Source organism: Balaenoptera borealis (assembly GCF_965194805.1).
Source record: "Balaenoptera borealis genome assembly, chromosome: 6".
NCBI classification, from domain to species: Eukaryota; Metazoa; Chordata; class Mammalia; order Artiodactyla; family Balaenopteridae; genus Balaenoptera; species Balaenoptera borealis.
Window position 1 is genome coordinate 111,385,340 of NC_138863.1, and position 22,234 is coordinate 111,407,573.

At 44.8% G+C, this 22,234-nt stretch overlaps 1 long non-coding RNA gene across 1 annotated transcript in view; it reads left to right on the top strand.

Annotated features, from left to right (window-relative positions):
- The window catches only part of LOC309631463, a 75,887-nt gene that overhangs the window by 37,750 nt on the left and 15,903 nt on the right, over positions 1-22,234 (top strand). Inside the window, exon 4 of the long non-coding RNA XR_014246267.1 lies at positions 5,877-5,999. This is a non-coding gene — a long non-coding RNA (uncharacterized lncRNA). The remainder of the gene's footprint in view (positions 1-5,876; positions 6,000-22,234) is intronic.

A 22,234-nucleotide genomic window follows, 5' to 3' on the forward strand; every position in this document is an offset into this window, starting at 1 on the left:
TTAGTGGTAGAATAAATATAGGTTTTTTTGTGTGTGTTGCATTGAAAATCTTGATCCCTAAAAAAAAATTGTATTTTGACCCATCTTTTTCAGAATCATAAACTCAACAAAATCTTGCCTGTAGGGTGCTGCACCAAATCCCATCCGTTGCTCATTGCAAAGCATTTATGGCTCCTTATAACACATTCCACTCCATTCCCTACTGGGGGTCTTAATTAATGTCCCATTTCCCCCACCTCGAGGGGAAAAACCATTCCACAGAAAACTTTATTCTCTTCTGGACAACCAAAAGCGAATAACCATCACAGCAGCAAAGGTAAGAAAAAAGGAAGAGCGTTTGTTCTTTTCCCGGACTCCATAACTGCACACGAACATATCAAGGAAACTGGAAGTTAAACTGCTACTTTTTACAAGTCGTGGGCATCTCCAGAGAGCAGGCACCGCCAGCCAGCTCATTCACGTTTTTCTCATGCCTTCCTCAAGCTCCTGCCCTTTCAAACATGTATGGAAATGAGGGGGCCCAAAGAGCTCTTAATGCAAATTTCTTTAAATAAGGAGCCTAAAAACCAAAAGGCTGTTGGTGGTTTCAGAAAATACCTTGCAGGAAAATGCTGTGTCCATAGTGAACTGCCGCCACATGACCCTGGGAAAATTAACTTGTGTGGAGGGGAAAACAAAAGAGTGGCAGCCTAAACAGGACACCTCCGTCAGTCTCCGAGCACAGAACCCTGCAGATACACTGGTGGGGAGGAAGATTTTGAAAGGGGGTTAGGAGGGGTGCTGGTTCTTCTTCAAGGACTTGGGGATCATTCTTTAACAGGAAAATGTCTCTGAACATCATGCTTAATAATTCATTAATAAATGTGTGAAAGGTCTTTGTTGGAGGGATGCAATCCTCCTAACCACCACTGGATCCTGAGAGAGCCGCGTTAATGTGACCAGAAACCAAAGGTCCCACTGGGGGCACCCCACATGGCCCCCACCCAAGGTTCTGCCCCTCCGCTGCCAGGAAGCTACACATGCAGGAAGCCGGCTCCGGGTTTGGCTGGCAGAACTGCTTCTTGCCTACAGTTTTTCCTGCTGTTAGAGGGACTGGACTTTGTCACTACGTGGAATCTGTTGGGAATTTGCCTCAAAACTCTGTGCATTTCCTATCAGCGTATTTTTAAATAAGAAAGGGATGCTCTTTAACCAAGACCTTGGGAATCTAGGAGAAGAGAAACTAGCAGAGGGGTGAAGCACGCCCACTTCCACGGCTTAACCTCTCAGAGCCTCTGCTTCTCACCTGTAAAAGGGGGATGATAGTGCCTGCCTCCCTCGTAGGGTGCTGTGAGGGTTGAGTAAATAGCAACCCAGAGTATACACCCCGCTATATGTAGTTCAGCAGCTATTCAGCCTATGGAAGGTGCCAGTGGATTTTATTATGTCTTTTAACCCAGCCTGAAACACCAGAAAACACACACCTTTTGGGAAAATTATTGATTTTGTGAGCGGGTATTGACTGGTCTGGAAAATAAAGGGCCTTGTCCATTATGAACAGTTGATCATTTTTCCAGAAACCTGCATTGCTACACTTGTCAAAGTGGTAGAAAAAGGAGCTCAAGTGTCACTTTAAAGGGTGGCCTGAAATCCTCCCTCTGGCCTGAAACCACGGGCAGCCACTGGCCTGCAATCCCGACACTGCCACACTTGAAGGGGGCTTGGAGAATCCATTCCCAACAATACCCTGGTTGAGCCCAATCCAGAACTCAGCACCCTAACTCCCACCTGAGTTCATCTGCAGCTCCATGGGCCTCCTGTCTCCCTAAGGTGACTCTGATTCCCCTCTTCCCCTGCCACTCAGTGCCTTCCACCTTCCCCTCCCCCCACCACTAAATGCCTTCCACCAGAGGGACCAAGAGCTGAAGATGCAATTTACTTACTTATTTATTTTTGGCCGCACTGCGCGGCATTCGGGATCTTGGTTCCCCCACCAGGGATCGAACCTGTGTCCCCTGTATTGGAAGCGCGGAGTCTTAACCACTGGACCACCAGGGAACTCCCTGAAGATGCAGTTTAAACCTATGAGTGGCCTTTGAATTTATAGCCCATTGAAGGCATACTGAACACAGAAGCTAGAACTTTAAAATAGTAGTCAGAGGATTGAGGCAGAAATGTTTCGCTGTCAGCCCACATTTATTATTAAGGTTCCAATAATTCTGCTTACCTCCCTCAGTAGATTTCACTGCTCCGTTAATTTTAGTAAATGTAACCCTAGAAAGTTCTAAATGAAACCCCAGATTCTCTACTCCCAGCAGCTTTTTAAGAACAGCAAACTTCAGAAGGCAAGGTACTGAGCCCAGCCCAGCCTCAACTTTACGTGAGGCACAAGTTCACAAGCAGCCCAACCACAACCCAGTCATCGTCGCACACCTGCCAGCCTCTGAATTCACACAACGAAGTCTACACAGCTGCTTAGGGCGCCACCACTCACATTCATATCTACACACTGTCTCAACAGGGAAACACATCCAGAAGACTCTGCACACACAAACCCTATATGCACGTATATACACCATATTCAGCCTACACATGTGCTCACACACACCCTATGTGTGCGTGCGCCCATGCCCACGTGTGCGTGCACACACACATGCTTACTCAGTTCCCTACCTGATTGCTAATGCTCCAAGTCTTGGCTCTGTGACCCTGAACTTCAACCCTCAGGCCTGCTTCTGGCCCTTTACACTTGGCATTTACTCTTGAGCCCTCTGGCACTTGAACGTGGCTGTTTCTAATGGTTTTTAACTCAACTTGCCTCTTCTCATGAGATCTGCAACCCAGATCTGAAACATCCATGTTCTAGCTCAAACCTCTAAAGAATCCAAGTTCTGTCACCTCCCGTTTGGTCAGAGACCAAACCTAGCCAACTCAACCAGCCCAGCGTCAGCGGCCCCTCTTCTTCCACCACCACTTTGTTCACAAAGTTGGAGGGTGGGGCTGAGCGGGGGAGGTGCGTGTGACCAGGCAGGACAGTCCCAGAGATGATCAGAACAGGAAACTCGCTCACAAGCCAGCTGCTCAGTTCAGTCAACCTGGAACTCTACATCTACAAAGTGGCTCTGAGTGATCTCATCACAGGACTGCACAGTTACCCTTTCTGGTACGAGTTCAAAGGTTAGGGATTTGTTCCCCCAAAATAAACTCACTCCCCACACCCCCAAAAAAAAGCCACAGGGAATTGGCCCATCCTTGAATGTCTTGAATTGATTTCAGACACCGAAGTTTGATTGTTTGTTTGTTTCAGAGCCCAGCCTGGCACCCTGACTCTCTCTTGGCATTCCAGCCATCAGCAGCACTCAGGACAGCCAAGCAGAATCTCTCCCAGCCTCCTCAGCTGCCCACTGCAACTACTGACCAGGCAGAGTATGGCTGAACTGGGCGCGGTCCTAAAGACACCACTGCCCATCCTTGCCTGACCCTGTTCCCATTTCCCAGCATCAAGATCTGGTTCAGGGCACTGCGCTGAATTGGGGTCTCCAAGAACATAACCAGCTGAAGTTTGGACGCTTTTTCCTCTGTTGTTTTCACATGGTTTTGTTCTGTGAATCTGGACAAGGGGGAGGGCAGAGACAGGGAGGTGATCTTGGATCCTGCACGGAGCACATTCATTTCCAACCATGCCTCTGCTGCCCACTCTTAAACCCACTCCCAGAAGAAAACAGAAACAGGAGCCCAAGTTCTACCAAACAGCCATGGGCACTTCACATGCACACAGATGACTCACCCTCCTCCACACACTACGCAGTCATCTTAAGAGCCCAGGACCTCATTTTAATTGAAACCCATCCATCACTGTAAAAAGCAAAATGGCCTTGGGAAGACCTGTCCAATCCAGCTCCCTTTTCTTGCTCCTGCCTCTGAGGAGGAAGAGGTGTCCTTGCTGGTGAGCAGTAGTGGCTCAGGTGGCAGCTATCACCAGGACAAGTGAATCCCATCCACAAACTGCCTTGACCTCTGAGTGAGATGTGGAGACACAGGAGAGGCTCAGAACTGGGTCCATATGATAGAGTAATACTTTTCTGAATAATTAGAAACCACAGTTTATTAACTGAGCTTAGAAATGAAGACAATATTTTATTTTTATTGATCATTGTACAGAATCACATATGATGCTATACATGTGTAGACATATAGATGAATTTTAAATGCCTCTCTATGTTCTGCCTTATTACAAAAAGAATTTGAGGTGGCTAAAAGCTATTACAATACAAAAAATAAACTTTTAAAAAGTCATGGAACAACCCAACTGCTGAATGGATAAACAAAATTTGGTATATCTATTAAAATGGAATATTATTCAGCCATAAAAAGAAATGAATTATGGATATATACCAAAACATGGATGAACCTTGAAAGCATTTTGCTAAGTGAAGGAAGTCATGCATAAATGGCCACATATCATATGATTCCATTTATAGGAAATGTCCAGAATAGGAAAATCCACAGAGAGGGTAAGCAGATCAGCAGTCACCAAGGCCTGTGGGGAGGAGACATGGGAAGTGACTGCTTAATGGGTAAGGGGTTTTCTTTTCAGGCTGACAAAAATACTCTGGAATTAGATAGTGGTGGTGGTTGCATAACATTGTGAATGTACTAAAAGCCACTGAGTGGTATGCTTTAAACTGGTTAAAATGGTGAATTTTATGTTACGTGAATTTTACCTCAAAAAAAATTTTTTTTTAAATAGTACCAAAGCCATGAAGGAAAAACAAAAGGTAAGAGGTTAACACTAAGCCTGGGAGTTGGGGATAGTGGTTGTTACACAGTGCAAACCATAGTGGCTGGGCTGAGCCACCAATTTAGCCATGATTCCCAGAGAAAACACACCAGGAAACCCAATCGATCAGTTAGGAGATTCCCATATTCCATCAGACAAGAGCAAACCAGTTAGTGAGGAGAAGCACAGTCTCCCAGCACTGGGACACAAGAACACTGCTCCATGGATCCCCAGAGGGCAAGCCCTGTGATGTGGCAGACTGGGTCCTCCCCAGTAGCCCTTCAGCAAATATGACAATGAGTCTCTTGCACAATTTCTGTTAAGGTTTCTCAGTGCAGGTTGAAGGCAAATGCCAGATCGACTTCCAACAAAGCCACACCCATTACTAAACATCCACACAGGTAGTTTCCATCCTTTGGACTGTCAATGTTTGTCAAAGGATTGTCTTACCTTTATCTTCCTTATATTTTAAAATATACGTCTATACTGTGTGTACCTTTATGCCACTTTGAATCCTGCATTAGTAGCACTTGGAGTGTTGGTTAAAATACAGGTTCCAGGACCTTAAGCTAAACTAATGCAGATTCAAAGTCTTTGAGGATAAGGTCCATGATTATGAAGTTTAATAAACTCTCCAGATGATTTTTATGGCCAGTAAAGTTTGAGAGTCCACCACTTCAGTTCCTGGGAGCCTGAAGAAGGCCACATTACACAGGCAGCTGGGGCAGCCATGGTGTGTCTCCCTTCTCCTCACCCTCACTCCTAACTCCAGCCCACCAAGGTCTCCAATCCCTGGGTAGACATATGGTCACTTCAGTGAGAAGCGGTCAAGTAGTATCTTCCATGGTCATCTCTCTGCCCTTTCAAAGCCTCCTGCTTTGGGCCAGACACCAAGGAATCCCCAGCAGCTCTGTTCTCAGAGGCGGAAGGATGTTGATGAGGTCATTCGCACCTTAGAGACAAGTTCACAGGAAGCCCTCACCACGGGACTGAGCAAAAGATGCCATGTCTCCTCACTCCCTGACTAGGCCCTTCTACACACAGGAGCGCTGATTCTTACTGCATGTCCAGCCTCTCTCTCCCCAGTTCTAAGCTAAGCTTGTGTCTGTGTTCACAGTTCTGTGCTGGACAGCTCCAACCAGAGGTCTTGGGGCACCTCCAACCCAACAGGCCCCAAACGGGCCTAGATCCCTCCATTACCTTTAAGGAAAGAATCAGTTGAATTTACAGGTCTCTGCAGGTAGGCATTTAATCTGTCCCAGTACTTCTTAAACACCAAAAGGTAAAGGTTTGTATACACAAAATCATTATACTATACATAGGGGATTTAAGGGATCTAGTAAGGGTAATTTTTACTCAGTTGGTTTTTGCTAACTTCAGAAACTAACACACAGTTGATGTGATTCCTCTGCACCTGTTCCTGCTTATAGCACCTCTCACTTGAGAATCAGTATTTCTCCCTTGCTAGATTCTGAATCGAAGGCAAGAGCCTTTTTTTCTTCTGTTCCTATTATTTGCCCATTTTTCTATTGGATGTGTCTTTTCCTTATTGGTTTATTTTCCTTCCATTTTTATTGAGATATAATTGACATACATCACTGTGTAAGTTTAAGGTGTACAGCATAATATTTGACTTACATCATGAAATGATGACCACAATAAGTTTAGGGAACATCCATTATCTCATTTAGATACAAAATTAAAGAAATAGAAAAATATATATATTTTTTCCTTGTGATGAGAACTCTTTTTCTTGTGATGACCCTTTGTGCATGGTTCCCTCAACCACTAAAGAGGACAAATGAGATTGCTCAGGTCGGGTGGAAGTGGCCGAGTATCCTCCCCACCTCCCAGCATCTTGGAAATCTAAAGGATTTTAGTTTGTACCATATAGACAACACGTGCTGGGATCTAAATCCTAATCTTACAAGCAATATTTTTCTCTTCTCACCTCATCTGGCCAGTCCCGTCCCTCTAACCTGATGGAAGCTTACTGAGGGAAATAAAACCCACCACCTCTACATACCCACGGATGCTTAGTTTCCAAGAACTGCCCCAAGAGGACTATTGTTCTGAGAGTTACACAGACACACTTTCAAACCCTGGCTTTGTCACTCACTCGCTATTTAATCCTGAAGTGAACTAACTTTGCTATGCCTCAGTTACTTCATCTGTAAAACCCTATTTTATAGAGTTATTGAGAGAGAGGATTAACTGAGCAAAAATATATCCAGTGCTTGACATTGCAGGCAAAGAAGAAACGCTCAAAACTTTTGGATATTCTGAATATACACCTATTGTCTTGAGTCTTACCTGAAGGGAAAACTTTTAGTGGTGGTTCTGAAGGATATTGTAAAGTCTTCTGTTCCAAGGGGAAGTATTGACAGCTGAACATATACTACACCCACAGTGTAGGCTAATTTCGCCATTGTCCATCTTCTTTGAAGAAGCTGTTATCATAAGTCCTATTTCCTGGGGGTTTATTTCAGCCAAAATGGAAAAAAATAATGATGTAGGATTTAACATAGGCTAAATAAAACAGGAAGGCTAGCCAGACCTAGGGCCACCTGGCAGTGGAGGGTGGGACCTCTGGCTCAGTCTGCAGCTGCTCTGGGCTCAGGACAAGGCACCATCGCTGATAGGCAATCAGATGCTAGAACTTCCCAGATGCTCCTGGCCACAGGCCTGGACAGGATTCCTGCTAAACCTCTGCAGATGTTTGAACCAATCCTAACCCGTTTCAGCTATTCTCCTGGGCTCTTTGTCCCCAAGATGGTATGTGGAGAAGAATCCAGGCCAGATTTTACCAGAGCCTTTTTCTCCCCTGGGTCAGAAGAGGGTTTTTCTCTTTTATCCATTTTTCACTTAAAAGTTGATATTCAACTTAACACCATGAAACCTCACTCCCCAGAGCAATAAAAAATAAGACACCCCCAAATCCTATTCAATAGGGTAAATATTGGAATAAGATAAACATCTGAGCTGCCTTAAAAAGACCATTGTATTCAAGCAAACTGCCATTTCCTTACCTTGAGGAAGGCTCTGAATTCAGAAAGCTCTGAGGAAGGGGCCCAGCTGTGGGAAGAGAAGGCTATTATGATAGGCACTGTTTATCCAGCCCCTACTATGTGCCAAGTTCCAATCAAATGCTTTATCCACTGGTTTGTTCATCCTTTTAGCAACCCTGCAGGGTTGGTGTCTCTGTCCTCATTATCCAAAGACCCCACTCTAGGCCCCTTTTCACCAGGACTACGTGCCGCCTCCCTCCCATGCCCCAGTTAGATGGATGGGAGGAGCCGAACACCATCTTGGTTCCAACTTCCTGGCCTTGCAATATGGCCTTAGGCAAGTGGTACCTCCTTTAGCTCCTTCTGTCCATCTCCATCTTAGAATTTTCCACCTTCTTTCTGGGATAATGTGTATATAAAATTAGTGATTGCTCTTCATTGAGGAACTTACCACATGGTTCTAAACACTCTGACATGCATTATATAATGTAATCCTATAAATGTGATACTATTATTAACTGCATTTTATAGAGGCATGGGAGGTTCAGAAACCTGCCCAACCCACTGACTCAGAACCCAGTGTTCCTAACCAAAATCTAAGCCAGACAACAGACAAGAAGGACAGAAAAGCAGCCTTGCCTTCTTCCAGCCAAAATCTGCACCCATAAGGCTGCTGGCTGACGTTTTCCCAAAGGGCCCGTCTCTGCAGGTGTTGATCAGGCTTCAGTCCAGACTGAGGGAAGCACTTTGAAAGGCTCAAGAGGTTAAAAAGGGCATTTGATCGCAGAAAGAAGTCACTGGGAGTTCCACACGTTTCCTTAGGATGCAAAAAGCCAGAGAAAGCCACACGTAAGAGAGAGAAAGAGAAAGACATCTTCTAATTGATTTGATTCAGGGCAACATGAAGGTGTGCCACTGAAATGCCTGCGTGTTTGTAAGCCCCAGTACAGAGCATACTCTCAAAGGGCCCACTGGGATGTGAGTTTTCTCTACAAACAGAGAGGCTGAGGATGTTGGCATGGAAGGTCGCAGGTCTGGGGGGTTGGGTGCTGGGTTTTGTTTGTTCTAGTTGCTTTTTAAGTTTCTCCTGAAGCTTGTGTTTCTAGATGACTATCTCCTGAGCAGTCAAGCAAATGGACAAACACATTAGGGCAAAAACAAACATTTACACAGGCAGGGAAGTCGTTTCTCTCAAGTCCCCTAATTCACAAGACTGTATCCATTTAGGGATTAAAACAAGCTGGCTTTTTTTTTCTTTCCCCTGAAGAGAGTAGATTCCTTCCAGAATTCCCATACTCTAGAGAGCAAGAGCAAACTTGGATAACAAGATTTCTTCTTCTCTTTCCACAAGTGAAAACCCAGTCCAGACGAGCAGTGCACACGGTGACTCTTCACAGCCTCACCCCGTGACAGCAAACGAATTGCCACAATTAGCTTCTTCTCTTCCTTTTAGACCATGTCCTTGAATTCCAGAAAGCTGGTATAGGGAGCCAACCATATATATAATTTCTTTTAAATTGACCTAGCTGGGCTCTAGCCAGTCATCTCCCTGGGAAATTAATTATTTCTTCTTCTCTTAAATCCATACAGCCCATGTAGATCTAAAATTATAGAAAGTACAGGCTGAAAGGCCCCTGGGGGATCATCTACCCGAGTGTTTTCCAAACTGAACCATGAAGGGGTCAGGAAGTCAACATTAAGGGTTATGACTGGCATTTTTTAAAGATAGAAAAACAGAGAATTTCACGTAGAAAGAGTAATTACTGTTCTATAAAATTTTGTTATTCAGTTATATATGTAGTCCTGAGGGTCATGACGTAAAATTGTGGACATTTCTTATTGTGGGTCCTGGTCTAAAAAGTTTGAAAACGGTTGATCAACCCTCTGGTTTTACAGATGGGGAAAGTGAGACCCAAGAGGCACAATGACGTATCCAGGGTTCTATGGCCAATCAGGGGGGAGCCAGCTCTTTTTCACCCCCTTCCTAACACGCCGACCCCCCCTAGCTCCCCAACACTGGTTAGCACACAAATCAGCATATGCTGAGTCCTGCCTGGCCTTGTGTGTATCAGTATATAGTTCCCCTCAAAAAGCAGACCCCCTTGGAGACCCGGTGACACCCAGTCTTTTGTCACCCACAGCATTGGGCACAGTGCAGAGCTCATGGCAGGCGTTGAATGTTCACTTGGTGAATCACTGAGGTGGGCCAAGGAGAGCTCAGGAAGGAGAAAAGGCATGAAAATGCCCAAGAAAGGAGAAGAGCTCCAGGGGAGGGCCGCCATGTTTGTGAGTTCCTAAACACCAGTGACAATGACAAGGATTCCAACAACGACCATGTACCAGCTTGCTTTGTCCTCCCAGGTACCGGCTGAGCTCTGAGGATGCCATACCTCATTCACTCCTCACAAGAAGCTGGTGGGATGTTATTACCCAGGACCTGCCTAGGTTTAGGAACTCAGCCAAGGTCATTCAGCTAGCCAGGATTCAACCCCAAGCAATTGGGCTTCAGACTCCCTGCTCTTAACCACTCCACTCCACTCCTCTTCTTGAGAAAGGGCCACGTAATGTTAGAAGGTCCACGTAATGTTAGCTTTCTAACACCACGGCAATGATTAGGTGCTTAATCAATTTGTTGAAAGACTGACCGAGTGGGTAATGGAAGAAGGACCAGTCTAGTTTGCCCAGAGTCTGAAGACTGAAGCAGAGAATTGCTGGAGCAGAACAGAGCAGGTCTAGCCCAGAGAAACAAGCTGGCACAAGATAAACCTTCTCCCAAAGGGGGAGCAGATGCCCCCCGAACGCAATTGTCAGACCTTCCCATCCCTCCTTCCACCCTCCAGGCGTCAGCCACAACGCCTGCCACTGCCGACAGAACCAAAGGGAGTAACCACGCCCTCAGTCTAGGGGTACAGGTAACCCTAGAGTATGGGTTTATAACCCAGAGAAGAAGTCTGATGGGCCTAGTCCCTAAACCAATGCCCCTCCAAAATTCCTGTTTTAAAAAAAAATTAATGTGAGGTTGAGCTGTGGAAGAGAAAATTAACTCAGCTTTTCATCAGCTTGGACTCCTGGGGTTGTCAAAGGCAGAGTGTCAAGTTAAAACACACAGCTAAAATAAAGAAGAAAAAGAAAAGGCTGTCTCTGGGAGAGAGCCTTTTCTTTCTATTCTTCTCTGTCAAGGAGGCAAAGCTGGTTTGGTTATTCTGTTTGGCTCCCCTGGAGAAATTCTCAATATGATTGGCAAAAAGTCAGGAATAACAAGATAGAGTGGTGATGTAAATGCCTGTGGAAACAGTAGATCCTTTGTGCTGACCTTGTCTAAGTCTCAAAGTGTGAAGAAAAGCTAGGATTTGGGCTTTGATGCAGAGCCCTTGCATGTAAATTTTACAGTATCCTTTCTATCGGAAATGCTTAAAGAGTTTCAGGTATTTACAATCTGTCTCAACATTTGGCTGACTCCTGGCAATTTTCTGCTTTCATTCACATTAACTACTTAAAGAATAACTCCAGGGCAGCACTTAGAGAAGCACAATGAATTAAAACAAAGGCTAAATCATCAAAGAAACATTGGAGGGTCTGGAATGCAGTCATCGTCTAAGAAAAAAAAAAATCAATATTTTTCACAAATACAAAACAATGGCAAGACATTGACAAGGACCCAGAAAGCTGAGAAAACTAGTCCAGGCAAAACTGCATTTGAAACCACAATACTCATCTTGTGAAAACACCCAAAGCTCTGACATTCCGTTGTCCGGTTGTGTTTCCAGTTTAGAATCCCTTTAATTATCACAATAGACACAATCCTTCCTTGTGTCTTAGTCCCTCCAACTGCCGTTTAACTTGAATCATCTTATGTCTTGCACTCAATAGAAAGAAACTCTACATACTTACATCACGTAATATCTCAAGCTCCTAGAATCTTTGCCTGGAAGAAGTCTCAAGACTCCTGTTTTATCTTGTGAATTTTATACTCTATACCAATATTATCCATGTTTGTCTTCATACGAAAATGTTCTTTAAGCTATCATCAAGTTAACAAATCCACTAGGAAAATACACTGTGTTTTCCTGTTTCTGAGCGTATCCCCAGCTCACTGGCTTATATACCTCATTAAAAAGCCTGTATAACCCGTTAAAAAGTCCATTCTCTATCCATTGTCTTGTTGTACCTGGGGATGCCCCACAGGGTCCTGCTCAGTTTCAAATCCCTTCTTTTCTTTGACACTCCTCAATCCTGAAGGGAACAAGGGTGGGATAAGAAAGGGAATAAAGTTCTGGATAGAGAGATTAATCATAAAGTCAGTAAAGGAACTCTGTTTTAGGGGGACTTGGTTTCACCCTCACCAAACATCAGATCTGCCACTGCCATGATCTCGGACTTCCCAGCCTCCAGAACTATGAGAAATAAATGTCTCTTTTTTTATACGCCATGCAGTCTATGGTATTCTGTTTTAGCAGCCCAAACAAATTAATACAGTGCCCAAGCCTTAGTTGCAAGGAAGGTCGGACAATGGAAAATCTGACATTTTCAGCTTCTGTAGTAGAAGGTGAGTTCTGCCAGCAAGGAAGTAGATGGGTGGGAGTCTCACAGCCCTCCCACTAGACAGGTAACCAGAAGTATCTGCCACAAAGCCATCAGTCTCATTGGCTCAGTCCTCATGGCAAAACTAGATACAACCACTTCGAATGAACAAGATTCTCAAGGGACCCAAGCAAGTAGCCAGCTCTAGGAACAGTGGCTTCCTCATTTTGTAACATTCCTTCACCCTCTTTCAGTCCCTTCTGACCCGCTACTTCTGTCTCCCTGTGCCCCTTCTCTATGCGCCACTATGGTCACAGTTCCTGGGACAATTAGGGCCCCTTTTCTGGCACAGGATCCAGGCCTAGCTTCATTGGTTCAGCCCTCATTTCAAATCAAGGTCACGAACTCAATGCCTCCAGGTGCATATTTCTATGTACACATAATATATTTCCCTACCAGAGAGAAACCAAGGACAGTTCAAGAACAAATAACAACATGGAATCTAAGGGAAAAAAAAAAGGTCATGAAGAACCTAGTGGCAAGATGGAAATAAAGACACAGACATACTAGAGAATGGACTTGAGGATATGGGGAGGGGGAAGGGTAAGCTGTGACAAAGTGAGAGAGTGGCATGGACATATATACACTACCAAACGTAAAATAGCTAGTGGGAAGCAACCGCATAGCACAGGGAAATCAGCTCCGTGCTTTGTAACCACGTAGAGGGGTGGGATAGGGAGGGTGGGAGGGAGGGAGATGCAAGAGGGAAGAGATATGGGAACATATGTATATGTATAACTGATTCACTTTGTTATAAAGCAGAAATGAAGACACACCATTGTAAAGCAATTATACTCCAATAAAGATGTTAAAAAAAAAAAAGAACAAATAACAAATGACACTTAACCTGTTGGGGATTAACAGGGAATGGTGAGGAGTGTGGCAAACTGAAAAATTACACCCCCTTCTAATGGGTACAGTGAAGTGTCAACATACAGGAATACAGACACAGGATTGGCAGAAAATCCTATTTTTCTACAGAAGTCAGAAATCAAGATTTTTTTCCCATAACAATATGGAAGTGTTGTCTCCGTCTTTTCTTTTAAACAATATGCAAGCCAAACACAATATGCACATCTCAGCTCAGGCCCCCACCAAAACATATCCCTCTCCCTAGTGGACTTGCTAGGTCTAGCAAGGCCATCGCCTCACCTCCTGGCTTTTCTTGACTACTGACCCTCCCCATGATGCAGTTCTTCATTCTTGGACAGCTGCAATCCATATTGTTTCTGGGCATCCGGGGATTCTCCAGACTGCAACACCCCTACTGACAACACATCAGACCTCTTGACCTCACTGTCCCTGCATCATGGCCTCATTTCACATTAGTATTTCTGGGCTGCTTCCCTGCTGAATGCCCAGCTGAGGCCTCTCCCTCTTGACTGCATCCTTCCACTCCACCGTGGCATCAGCTCTTCACCGTCACTAGGACCCCTCTGCACTCAACTCCTCTTCATTCCCCTTGTGCAGCTGTTGGCAGTGCAGACCACATGAGCAACTTGTTCTCTGTCTCCTGTAACAGTCTGCTGGGTCGGAAGGCAAGGCCCTCGTCCTGGATCCCCTCACCTGGTTCTGGTTCTCTAGTTCTGATCCTGGGGCTGGGTATGTCGCTGGATATCACTGGGCACCATGAACTTGGTCCATTATTAATCCATCCCATCTCACTTCCACTGAGCCTTCTACTACTGTCCCACGGTGGCTCCTCTAAGTCCCAGGCTACACAGCGTCCCCACTGTCAGCAAACAATGAGGATGAAGATGGCAATGATATGCAGGGGGCCGTCTATCGAGAGCCTGCATGTTTTGGGCGCTTTGTAGTATTTCACTGAGTCAGCTCTTCCAATTAGATATCCCATTTATAGAGGCGGTAACTGACGTATCACTGGAAATACATAGATTGCTCAAAATCGGATGGCTAGTGTCCCAGACAAGGAACACATCTATGCCTACTTGGCTCCAAAGTCTCACATTTTACCCTCTAACCCACTGAACTGGTTCTGCCAGTCTCCTGCTCTCTCCCTGGATTCTCTCTCAGCCCCCCATGCTTTCTCTCCTCCCCTGTATCTCAGGAGGAACAGTGTCTCCTTTCTGGGGCTAATAGCCACACTCTGCCCATCATTGCCTCCTCTTTACTTGCTTCCCATCTTCTCATGGTTCTTGATTCTTTTTCAATTTCTCCCTCTCTACTCAACACTTCCCTGAGTCCCTCCCCACTGTCTGCTTCCCTGAGCTCCCTGTCCTGAAAAAGCTGTCACTTTATTTCCATAGCCCTCTCTGTTGTTTCTCCTCCTTTGTCAACATCAATCTAGCTAGTCCCTAAACCAATTCAAGCTAAAGTGTTAATGGATGATATCCCTTCTAAAGACTATATTTGTTTTATTAATGAAACCTCTGAAAATTTACCCACAGAAAGAACGACGTTAGGAGAAGAAAGTTTCAGGGACATGATTTTGAGTTGAGGGATGATAGACGAAATGAGTGGGACCTCGATGCCTCTTGCAATTATGGAAAAAAAGAGGGAACCCCTATGCTGGACCACTCATGATCCAAGATTCTTCCCAGGCATGCCCCAGATATTGATCTTCACAACAACCCATTCAAGGAAATTATTAAGAGCCCTGCTTTTCTGCTTGGGAAGCTAAGGCTGAGAGAGGTTAAGAAACTTGCGCAAAGTCACACAGCTAGATAGTAATATAGCTGGGATTTAAACCTGGGTCACTTGACTCCACAGCCCCTGATCTTATCATATGGCGAAACAATTTCACTGGGAAGCTAAAACATTGCAAAAGCTAAAACAGGCACACAGGACAGAGCACACCCACACCCCTCTCTCTCTTCTGAGTTCGTCCTCCCCAGGCCACCCTCAGAGGACAAATGATTGCCATTTAAGGACACGACTGGAGTTTGTATTCTCCTCCAGATTTCTATCTCCTCCTTTCCAGATACAAACCCTTCCACATGGTACCTAGTTCTTTAATTACCTGAAGCTGGAAAGATCCACGGGCAGGGGCCCAGGAGAATGTGGCTGGTGTGGTTCAATCTGAGAGGAGACAGAGGCCCTATGGGTTGTGTGGGTTAAAAGGCCCAGGTGAAATATTCCTTCCGAGGTAGTATTTGGACACATTTTAACTAGGCCTAACTCTTACAATCCTACTTGCTAAAAGGCTGACAAATGACCCCAGGGTTCATTTAGCCCATGTGATAGCTAAAATTACCAGGCCTAGTCAGGAATACCCTGAGAGAGCTTTTTTAATACCCAGATAGGAATTCAGCAGAATCTGTTTTCACACAGCCTGAAAAACAGAAAGTCAGAAATGTTCTGAGTTGTCAGTACATGTGTTTCGATACTAAAAAGCAGAAGCAGATCAGACAAGGAGTTGGAGCGTTCCTCTTTCAAGTTCATACGATAACATCTTCAGGTAAGACTGAGGATGCAATCACTGAAATAATTGCTGCTGAGAAGCCTGGGGCTATTAAAACAGAAGGAGAAGAAGAAATAAAACACTTTCAAGTGTATCAGCAAATTTTCAGGGCTGCCTGCTGCCTGGTCTTCCAGCTCAGCTCCAGCGCCTTTGTGTGAAGCTCCTTGTTAAGCAGGGCAACTACCCTAGCAAAGGAATCACGGTCGGAATTCCAGCTTCCACTGAAAGGTTATCAGCAGCTATTGTTTTGATGGCTCTCCGTGTGCAGTGTGTAGGGAGGAAACAGTCCTCTCCTTTATGGCACCAATTCATTAGAACGCATTGGCCCCTTTCCCGGGGCTCCTGAATGGTCTGCCATTTATGAAACGCCCTCTCTTCAAACTGTGCAAATCCCAAGTTAAGCATTTGAAGTTCCTGACCCCTTTTTCCTCTTCATTGTTCCCAGCTCTCTCTCTTCCACAATCTACTGAGCTGCCAGGCAGGAAAGACCCCTGTGAACCTAACGGCAGAAGCATCAGTCTTCCCAATCTTCCTCTTCCCCACCCCCACCCCCCACCACCAATCCGGTCTAACTGTTAGAAACAACCCAAAGCTCTTCTCTCTGCTCCCCCGCCCCCTCCCAGCCCGCTCCTGTCCCCATTCCCTTATTAAGGAAACAATGAACCGAACACACCAGGATATTCTGGTGCAGACAGTGATCTCTAGCAATAAATTACTTCCTCACTTAGTGACTTTTATGGGTCAGGGAAACCATATGGCCCATGCAGCCAGCTCCAGGTCAACTCCAGCAAAGTCAATGCTCATATGTCATCATATTAAAAGACTGTGATGTGCCCAGTTCTAAAGTGTTTCATCACCCCTATTCCCACAACGCGTGCAATTCACTCTCGATGACCAAGCTGCCTTCCTTCCTCTCTCTCTTGTCCCCATTTCGTCTACTGACTCTCAGGCTTGGTTTGTGGTGTCTGGGTCTGCCTTTGCCAGCATCTTTCGGGGACAGCCTAGTGGAGGGGGATATTCCTTAGGGATTTATTGGCCTGACCGATGTGCTTTTCCACATCTCTATCCTGCCTTCTCTCCATCTTGGTGACAGAATTACATGGTATATGTTGCCTATGGCACAAATTTACCAAATTAAGCAGGGAAAGGCTGACCTGGGCCCACTCACCCCTGTTTCCACTTTTGTGCTATGGGGGTCTTGTGGGGGTCACTCCTTTGTGACACAGCATTGAGTAGGACATCACTTCCAAGCCCAGCGTCACTCAGAATGCTCTGAGGCCGTGCGTCTCAAAGTGGTGGTGCAGATCTCCACTGGGTGGTAGTGAATGGTATATAGGGATGGGACTTGGGGGGTGGGGGGTATATGAAGCCACAGGATAAACCAGCCATTTCCTACTGACCTATCAGGTAGGGAGGGGAGGGCTGGAAGCAATTTAACTGGTAGGTAATTCAAAACATCTTCACATTAAAATAGGCTTGAATTGACCACAGACTGGAATGCAAAAAAAAAAAAAACTTCATAAGTTTAGACAAATTGATTTCTCATTGGCAGGAGGCCACTTTGGGCCATTGCCTTCTCCCAGACTCCCACCCTCAGGATAATTTTCCCTCCTCTGTTCCCAGAAGTATTTTGGTGAAAAGTATGAGAACTGTATTAAGTAGTGATACTGAATGCTATTTACAAAAATAATAATAGTTATTAATTACTACTTCCACTGAAGTAATTTTTCTCTAGTGATATTTTCATTATATTTTGTGAATGGATTAATAATAATAATAATTAACTGCCTGCTATGTGGCTTCTCAAGGAAGGTATTATTATTCCACTTTACATTTTACAGATGAGTAAATTGAGATTCAGAGAAATTAAGTGTTTTGCCCAAAGTCTTTTCATTAGTTTCATTAGAAAAAGCAGGATATGAACCAGTTCTATCTGACCCCCAAAACTACTTCTTGCTGCAGTAGAAAAGAAAACAAACTTTAAAAAAAAAAAGAAGGACCCTTGAATATCCAAAAAGTTCAGTACTAGACACTGCAATCTACCATTTACTGGGCAGTGGCCATGTGCCAGACATTATTCTAAGCATTTTACATATCTCATTTCATCACAACAACTTTGGAAAGTAGGAACAAGTATTATATCCGTTGCACAGATGAGGAAACTGAGGCAGAATGTTACATATCATGAGGAAAGGAACCATATCTGTCTTGTTCCCTCTTTTATCACAGCATTATCCTGGCATATAGAAGGCAATTGTTGAGTGAATTATTTGAATGTTGTACTCACGAAATACCTAATACCATATTGTCTGTCTTGCTCATAATATGATTCCTAGTATCTAGCATAGTTTTGGCACATAGTATACATTAGCTGAATAAATAAACTAGATCTTATATTCATATAAGATTTAATTTACTATTAATATATTCAATGTGTGGTATCAACCTGTTTAGCATTCATCACATATGTAAGGAGATATAGTAATCAGGACTTTTGGGTTGCAAATGACAGAAACTGAGCACAAACTAACTTAAGATTAAAGAAAAAGAAGGGTGAAGAAAGGACAGAAGCAAGAAATGGACGCATGTAACTATAAAGTACTGAGGTGGACTTCAGGTAGGACTGTATCCAGGACCAACAATAGCATCAAGACCATTTAAATGCACTTATCATTTAAATGTTCCTTTCATAGACTCTTCCATATGGTGGCAAGATGCTCTAGGTTATATCCTTCTTACAGCTAATACTCACAGAGAAAAGTCCCTCTTTCTGTTTAGTTATAGTACAAGTACCAGGAAGAACTCAGATTATACCAGCTGGAGTCACAAGTCCATCCCTGAACTGATCATGAAGCAAGGGGAATGGGTGCTCTGATTAGAGGGGCCTGGTTATATGCCCTTTTCTGGAAGGAAGAGAAGTCACTTTTCTTCCCAAACTACACAGAATAGGTTCTCTCTGAAAAACAAGTTTTGATTGTCAGATGAAGCACGGAAGGGAACCCCTGTTGGGCAAAAGCTCTGGCTGTCACAGTTCACTAGCAAGAAAAGGTCCGACTTCCTTTCATGGGATCTGAGGCCCCAGGAGTGAGACTCTTGAATCTACAGATTTCTTCCTATTACCCTCCTTCAGCCTGGGTCTGGGCTTCCAGGGGATGCAACCCTGAGTACTAAAGTACCTTTAGGCAAGCCCCCTTCTAGTCCCCTCCCAGCCCTAGACGTGCCCCCATCGACTCCCAAACAGAGCTCTTCCCTTAGTGTGCAATGCTGGTGTGTAATGCAATTGTACAGTGGGGGAGGGGTGCCATCCTTCCAGCCCCTGGAGACCAGACCCTCCAACTCATGAGCTCATCTGTCCTACTCATGTCTGCGCTCCATTCCCTGGCTTTCTGCTCTGGGTGCATACTGTCCCCTACCCCAATGCCATTTCTCAGCCCTTTATAATGGGCCTTCTGCTGCTACATGCCAAGTGTAAATCTAAGCGTGCAAGCACGTCAATCATGGTCTGGCAATGGGGATGAAAGATGAACTCAGTTCTCACTCATCATCACAAAATTGGTAATGTGTGCAGAGAAGTCAGGCCCATTTATGAGAGTCTATGATCTGTAACAGACTAAATGTCACATTTCCAAGTGCTCCTGCACAGCCGCCAAGAGGGGAGAAGAGTCCATGTCAGCACTGGGTTCTCTTCCCCGTGCATGGATTCTGACAACCACAATAACAGTACTTCAATTGCACAACTTTTAAATGGGGAAAAGCAGGGCTTAATTTTACATTCAGTAATGCAAGAAACTTCAAAGTTACTTCAAATCTCTGATGCAATCTCTTGACAAAGAAACTGCTTATCAGGGTTTACAATCTTGGCCCAGAGAGTTCAAAAGGATGGTACAGAGCATTCTATCCAGTGGTTGCAAACTGGCAGCCCCTCAGCTGATTATGATTCACAGACATGTTTTGTTGGGTTCTGGTAGTGCTTACAAATAAGGAAACTTTACCTTTTAAAAATCCAGAGTCCTCACTTATCTTGAAATTCAAAAGATCAGACAAATTAGGTGCATAATCCATCACGGTAGCCATCAGCTGAGACAGAAGTTGAAGCTGTTCCATATAAGCAGGTGGAAACTCACCAGTTCTCCACAGTCCCCACCTCTCCCTATTGGGTCCATTTACATTATCCACTGTCCCCCTCATAGGCATTGGCACCTGCAGCTCCTGACTGTCTAGACCTTTCATTTCACAGCAGATTCTAAGGAGGCCCAAAATAACTTGCCCAATTCAGACTGAAACTCTGTTTGTTGTTGTTGTTATTGTTTTTAACAATATGCCGGCTTTTCTTTCTTTTTTTAAAATTATCACACAGGTTGACTTTTTTATACAGTTTTATGAATTTTAACACATGTATAGACTCATGTAATCTCTACCAAATCAGGACATAGAAAGAGTTCCATCACGCCAAAAAACTGTCTCATGCTACCCCTTTATTGTCACTCCCTCCTGCCACCCCTAACCCCTAGCAACCACTGATCTGTTCTCCATCATGACAGTTTTATCTTTCAAGTCTCTCAGAAAAGTGGGGTCATACATTATGTAACCTTTAATACAGGCTTCTTAGATGTGGCATAATGCCTGCGAGAGTCATTTGCGATTTTGGTGTATCAGTAGTTCATACCCGTTTATTCCTGAGTGATGTTCTTCTCTATAGATGTACCACAGTTTGTTTACAGACTGAATTTTTTTATTCAAAGTTCAGAGGGGTCTTTTGAGAGGTGGGACAGTGGGGTGCTGGCTCAACCTTGCTCCTGAGAGCTGAGTGAGTGCTAACTTTTCAGAAATTATGCCAGCTGACTGCTAAAGACAGCCATAAAAAGCTAAATTAAATTAAAAGTAAAGGTAACAAATACTCAAAACTCATCACTTTCTAATTATGCTAGTACAGGTTACTATCCTCTAAGCCATGAGGTTGCTGCATCTATTGTAGCTGTATGGTGGGAAAGCTGTACAGTGATGTACAACGTCCTAACTTCGTGTTCAGTGACGTCATGTTGATGTCATTAAACCCATGATAATGGGACTATTTACGTCATGGAAATCTACAAGTGCTGCAAATCAGGGCCCCTTTCTTCCTTTCTTTCAGAGAGCAGTTGTCAAACATTTACTGGGACACCATGGGGCTAGGCTCTAAGAGCCAAGATCCTCCCTGCAGAAGATCCTCACCCATTTCCTCACCCACTGTCCTCACTTGTCCCCAACTCCCACCCCAGCTTTTCTTATGGATTCAAGTTGGATCAAAGCAAGTCCCCTTGGGGAAGGGATGGGGGTGCGGAGCTAGACGGTAAAACCTGACATACTACACTGGGCCTGAAAGCGGCCACAAGACAGTGCAGTGGGAAGCGCCCTGAGCTGGAGGGAAGATGCCCGGGTATTGCTCTCCCCCATGGGAGCATGGAGCACGATTCTTTTTTTCCTGCCTCCCCACATGGGAAGCATGAACCCCAGCTGGGAAGCGCTTCTACCCAACCCCACTCTTCGTCCAACTCCTCCCTGTACTGGATCTCTTCAATAATAGGAGGGAGCTAGTGAATCAGAGTTTTCAAATGGCCACCTGCAGGACCCCAGCTTCAAAGGCACGCCTCCCAGGGATCACCAGGGTGAGCAGGCAGGGATGAGGGGATGGGGCAGGGAGCCCTGGACCCCTCACTTCCTACTTCAGCTAAAGCCCCTTCACTTTTATACTCCACTTTAATGTTTTATAAATGACAGATCAACATAGATTTCCTTTGAAAAAAGGTTTCTGCTGATAAAAGAAAACTACAACTTTTTGAACATTCGTGTTTAACCCTGAAGCATCTCTCACCTGGACTACAGCAAAAGCCTCCTAAGTGGTCTCTCAGTTTCTACTCTTGCCACCTCCCCCTCCCCTCCCCTCCCCCTCCCCTGCCTCTCCCCTCCTCCTCCATCACACACACACACACACACACACACACACACACACACACACACACAGCAGCCACAGTGATCCTGTTAAAATGCGAATCAGGTCATGCCACTTTTCTCCTCCAAACTCTGACAGCTTCTCTTAGTGGTCAGGATAAAGTCTGAAATCTTTAACATGCCCCCAAGATTCCACAGGGTGTGGCCCCAAGCCCTCTCTCTGACGTCATTGTCTCTCACCCTCCGCACTTATCATACACCTGGCCCCCGGGCTGCTCCTCACAGGCGCCAAGCATGGTTCAAGCACACCTTGCCCACCCCGGGACATTTGCACATCTTTCTGGACTGCTCTTCCTCTGAGTACCCACATGGTTACTCCCTCAAAGATATGGCCAAATGTCACCATCAGTGAAGCTTTTCCAAATCTTCCTATCAAAACTGGTTCTTTTCACTATAACTCTCTCTCTCCTTAACCTAAAATATTTATTTTATGATTTAAAAACTAGGCCATGTTCATTTCAGAAACTGTAGAAAATA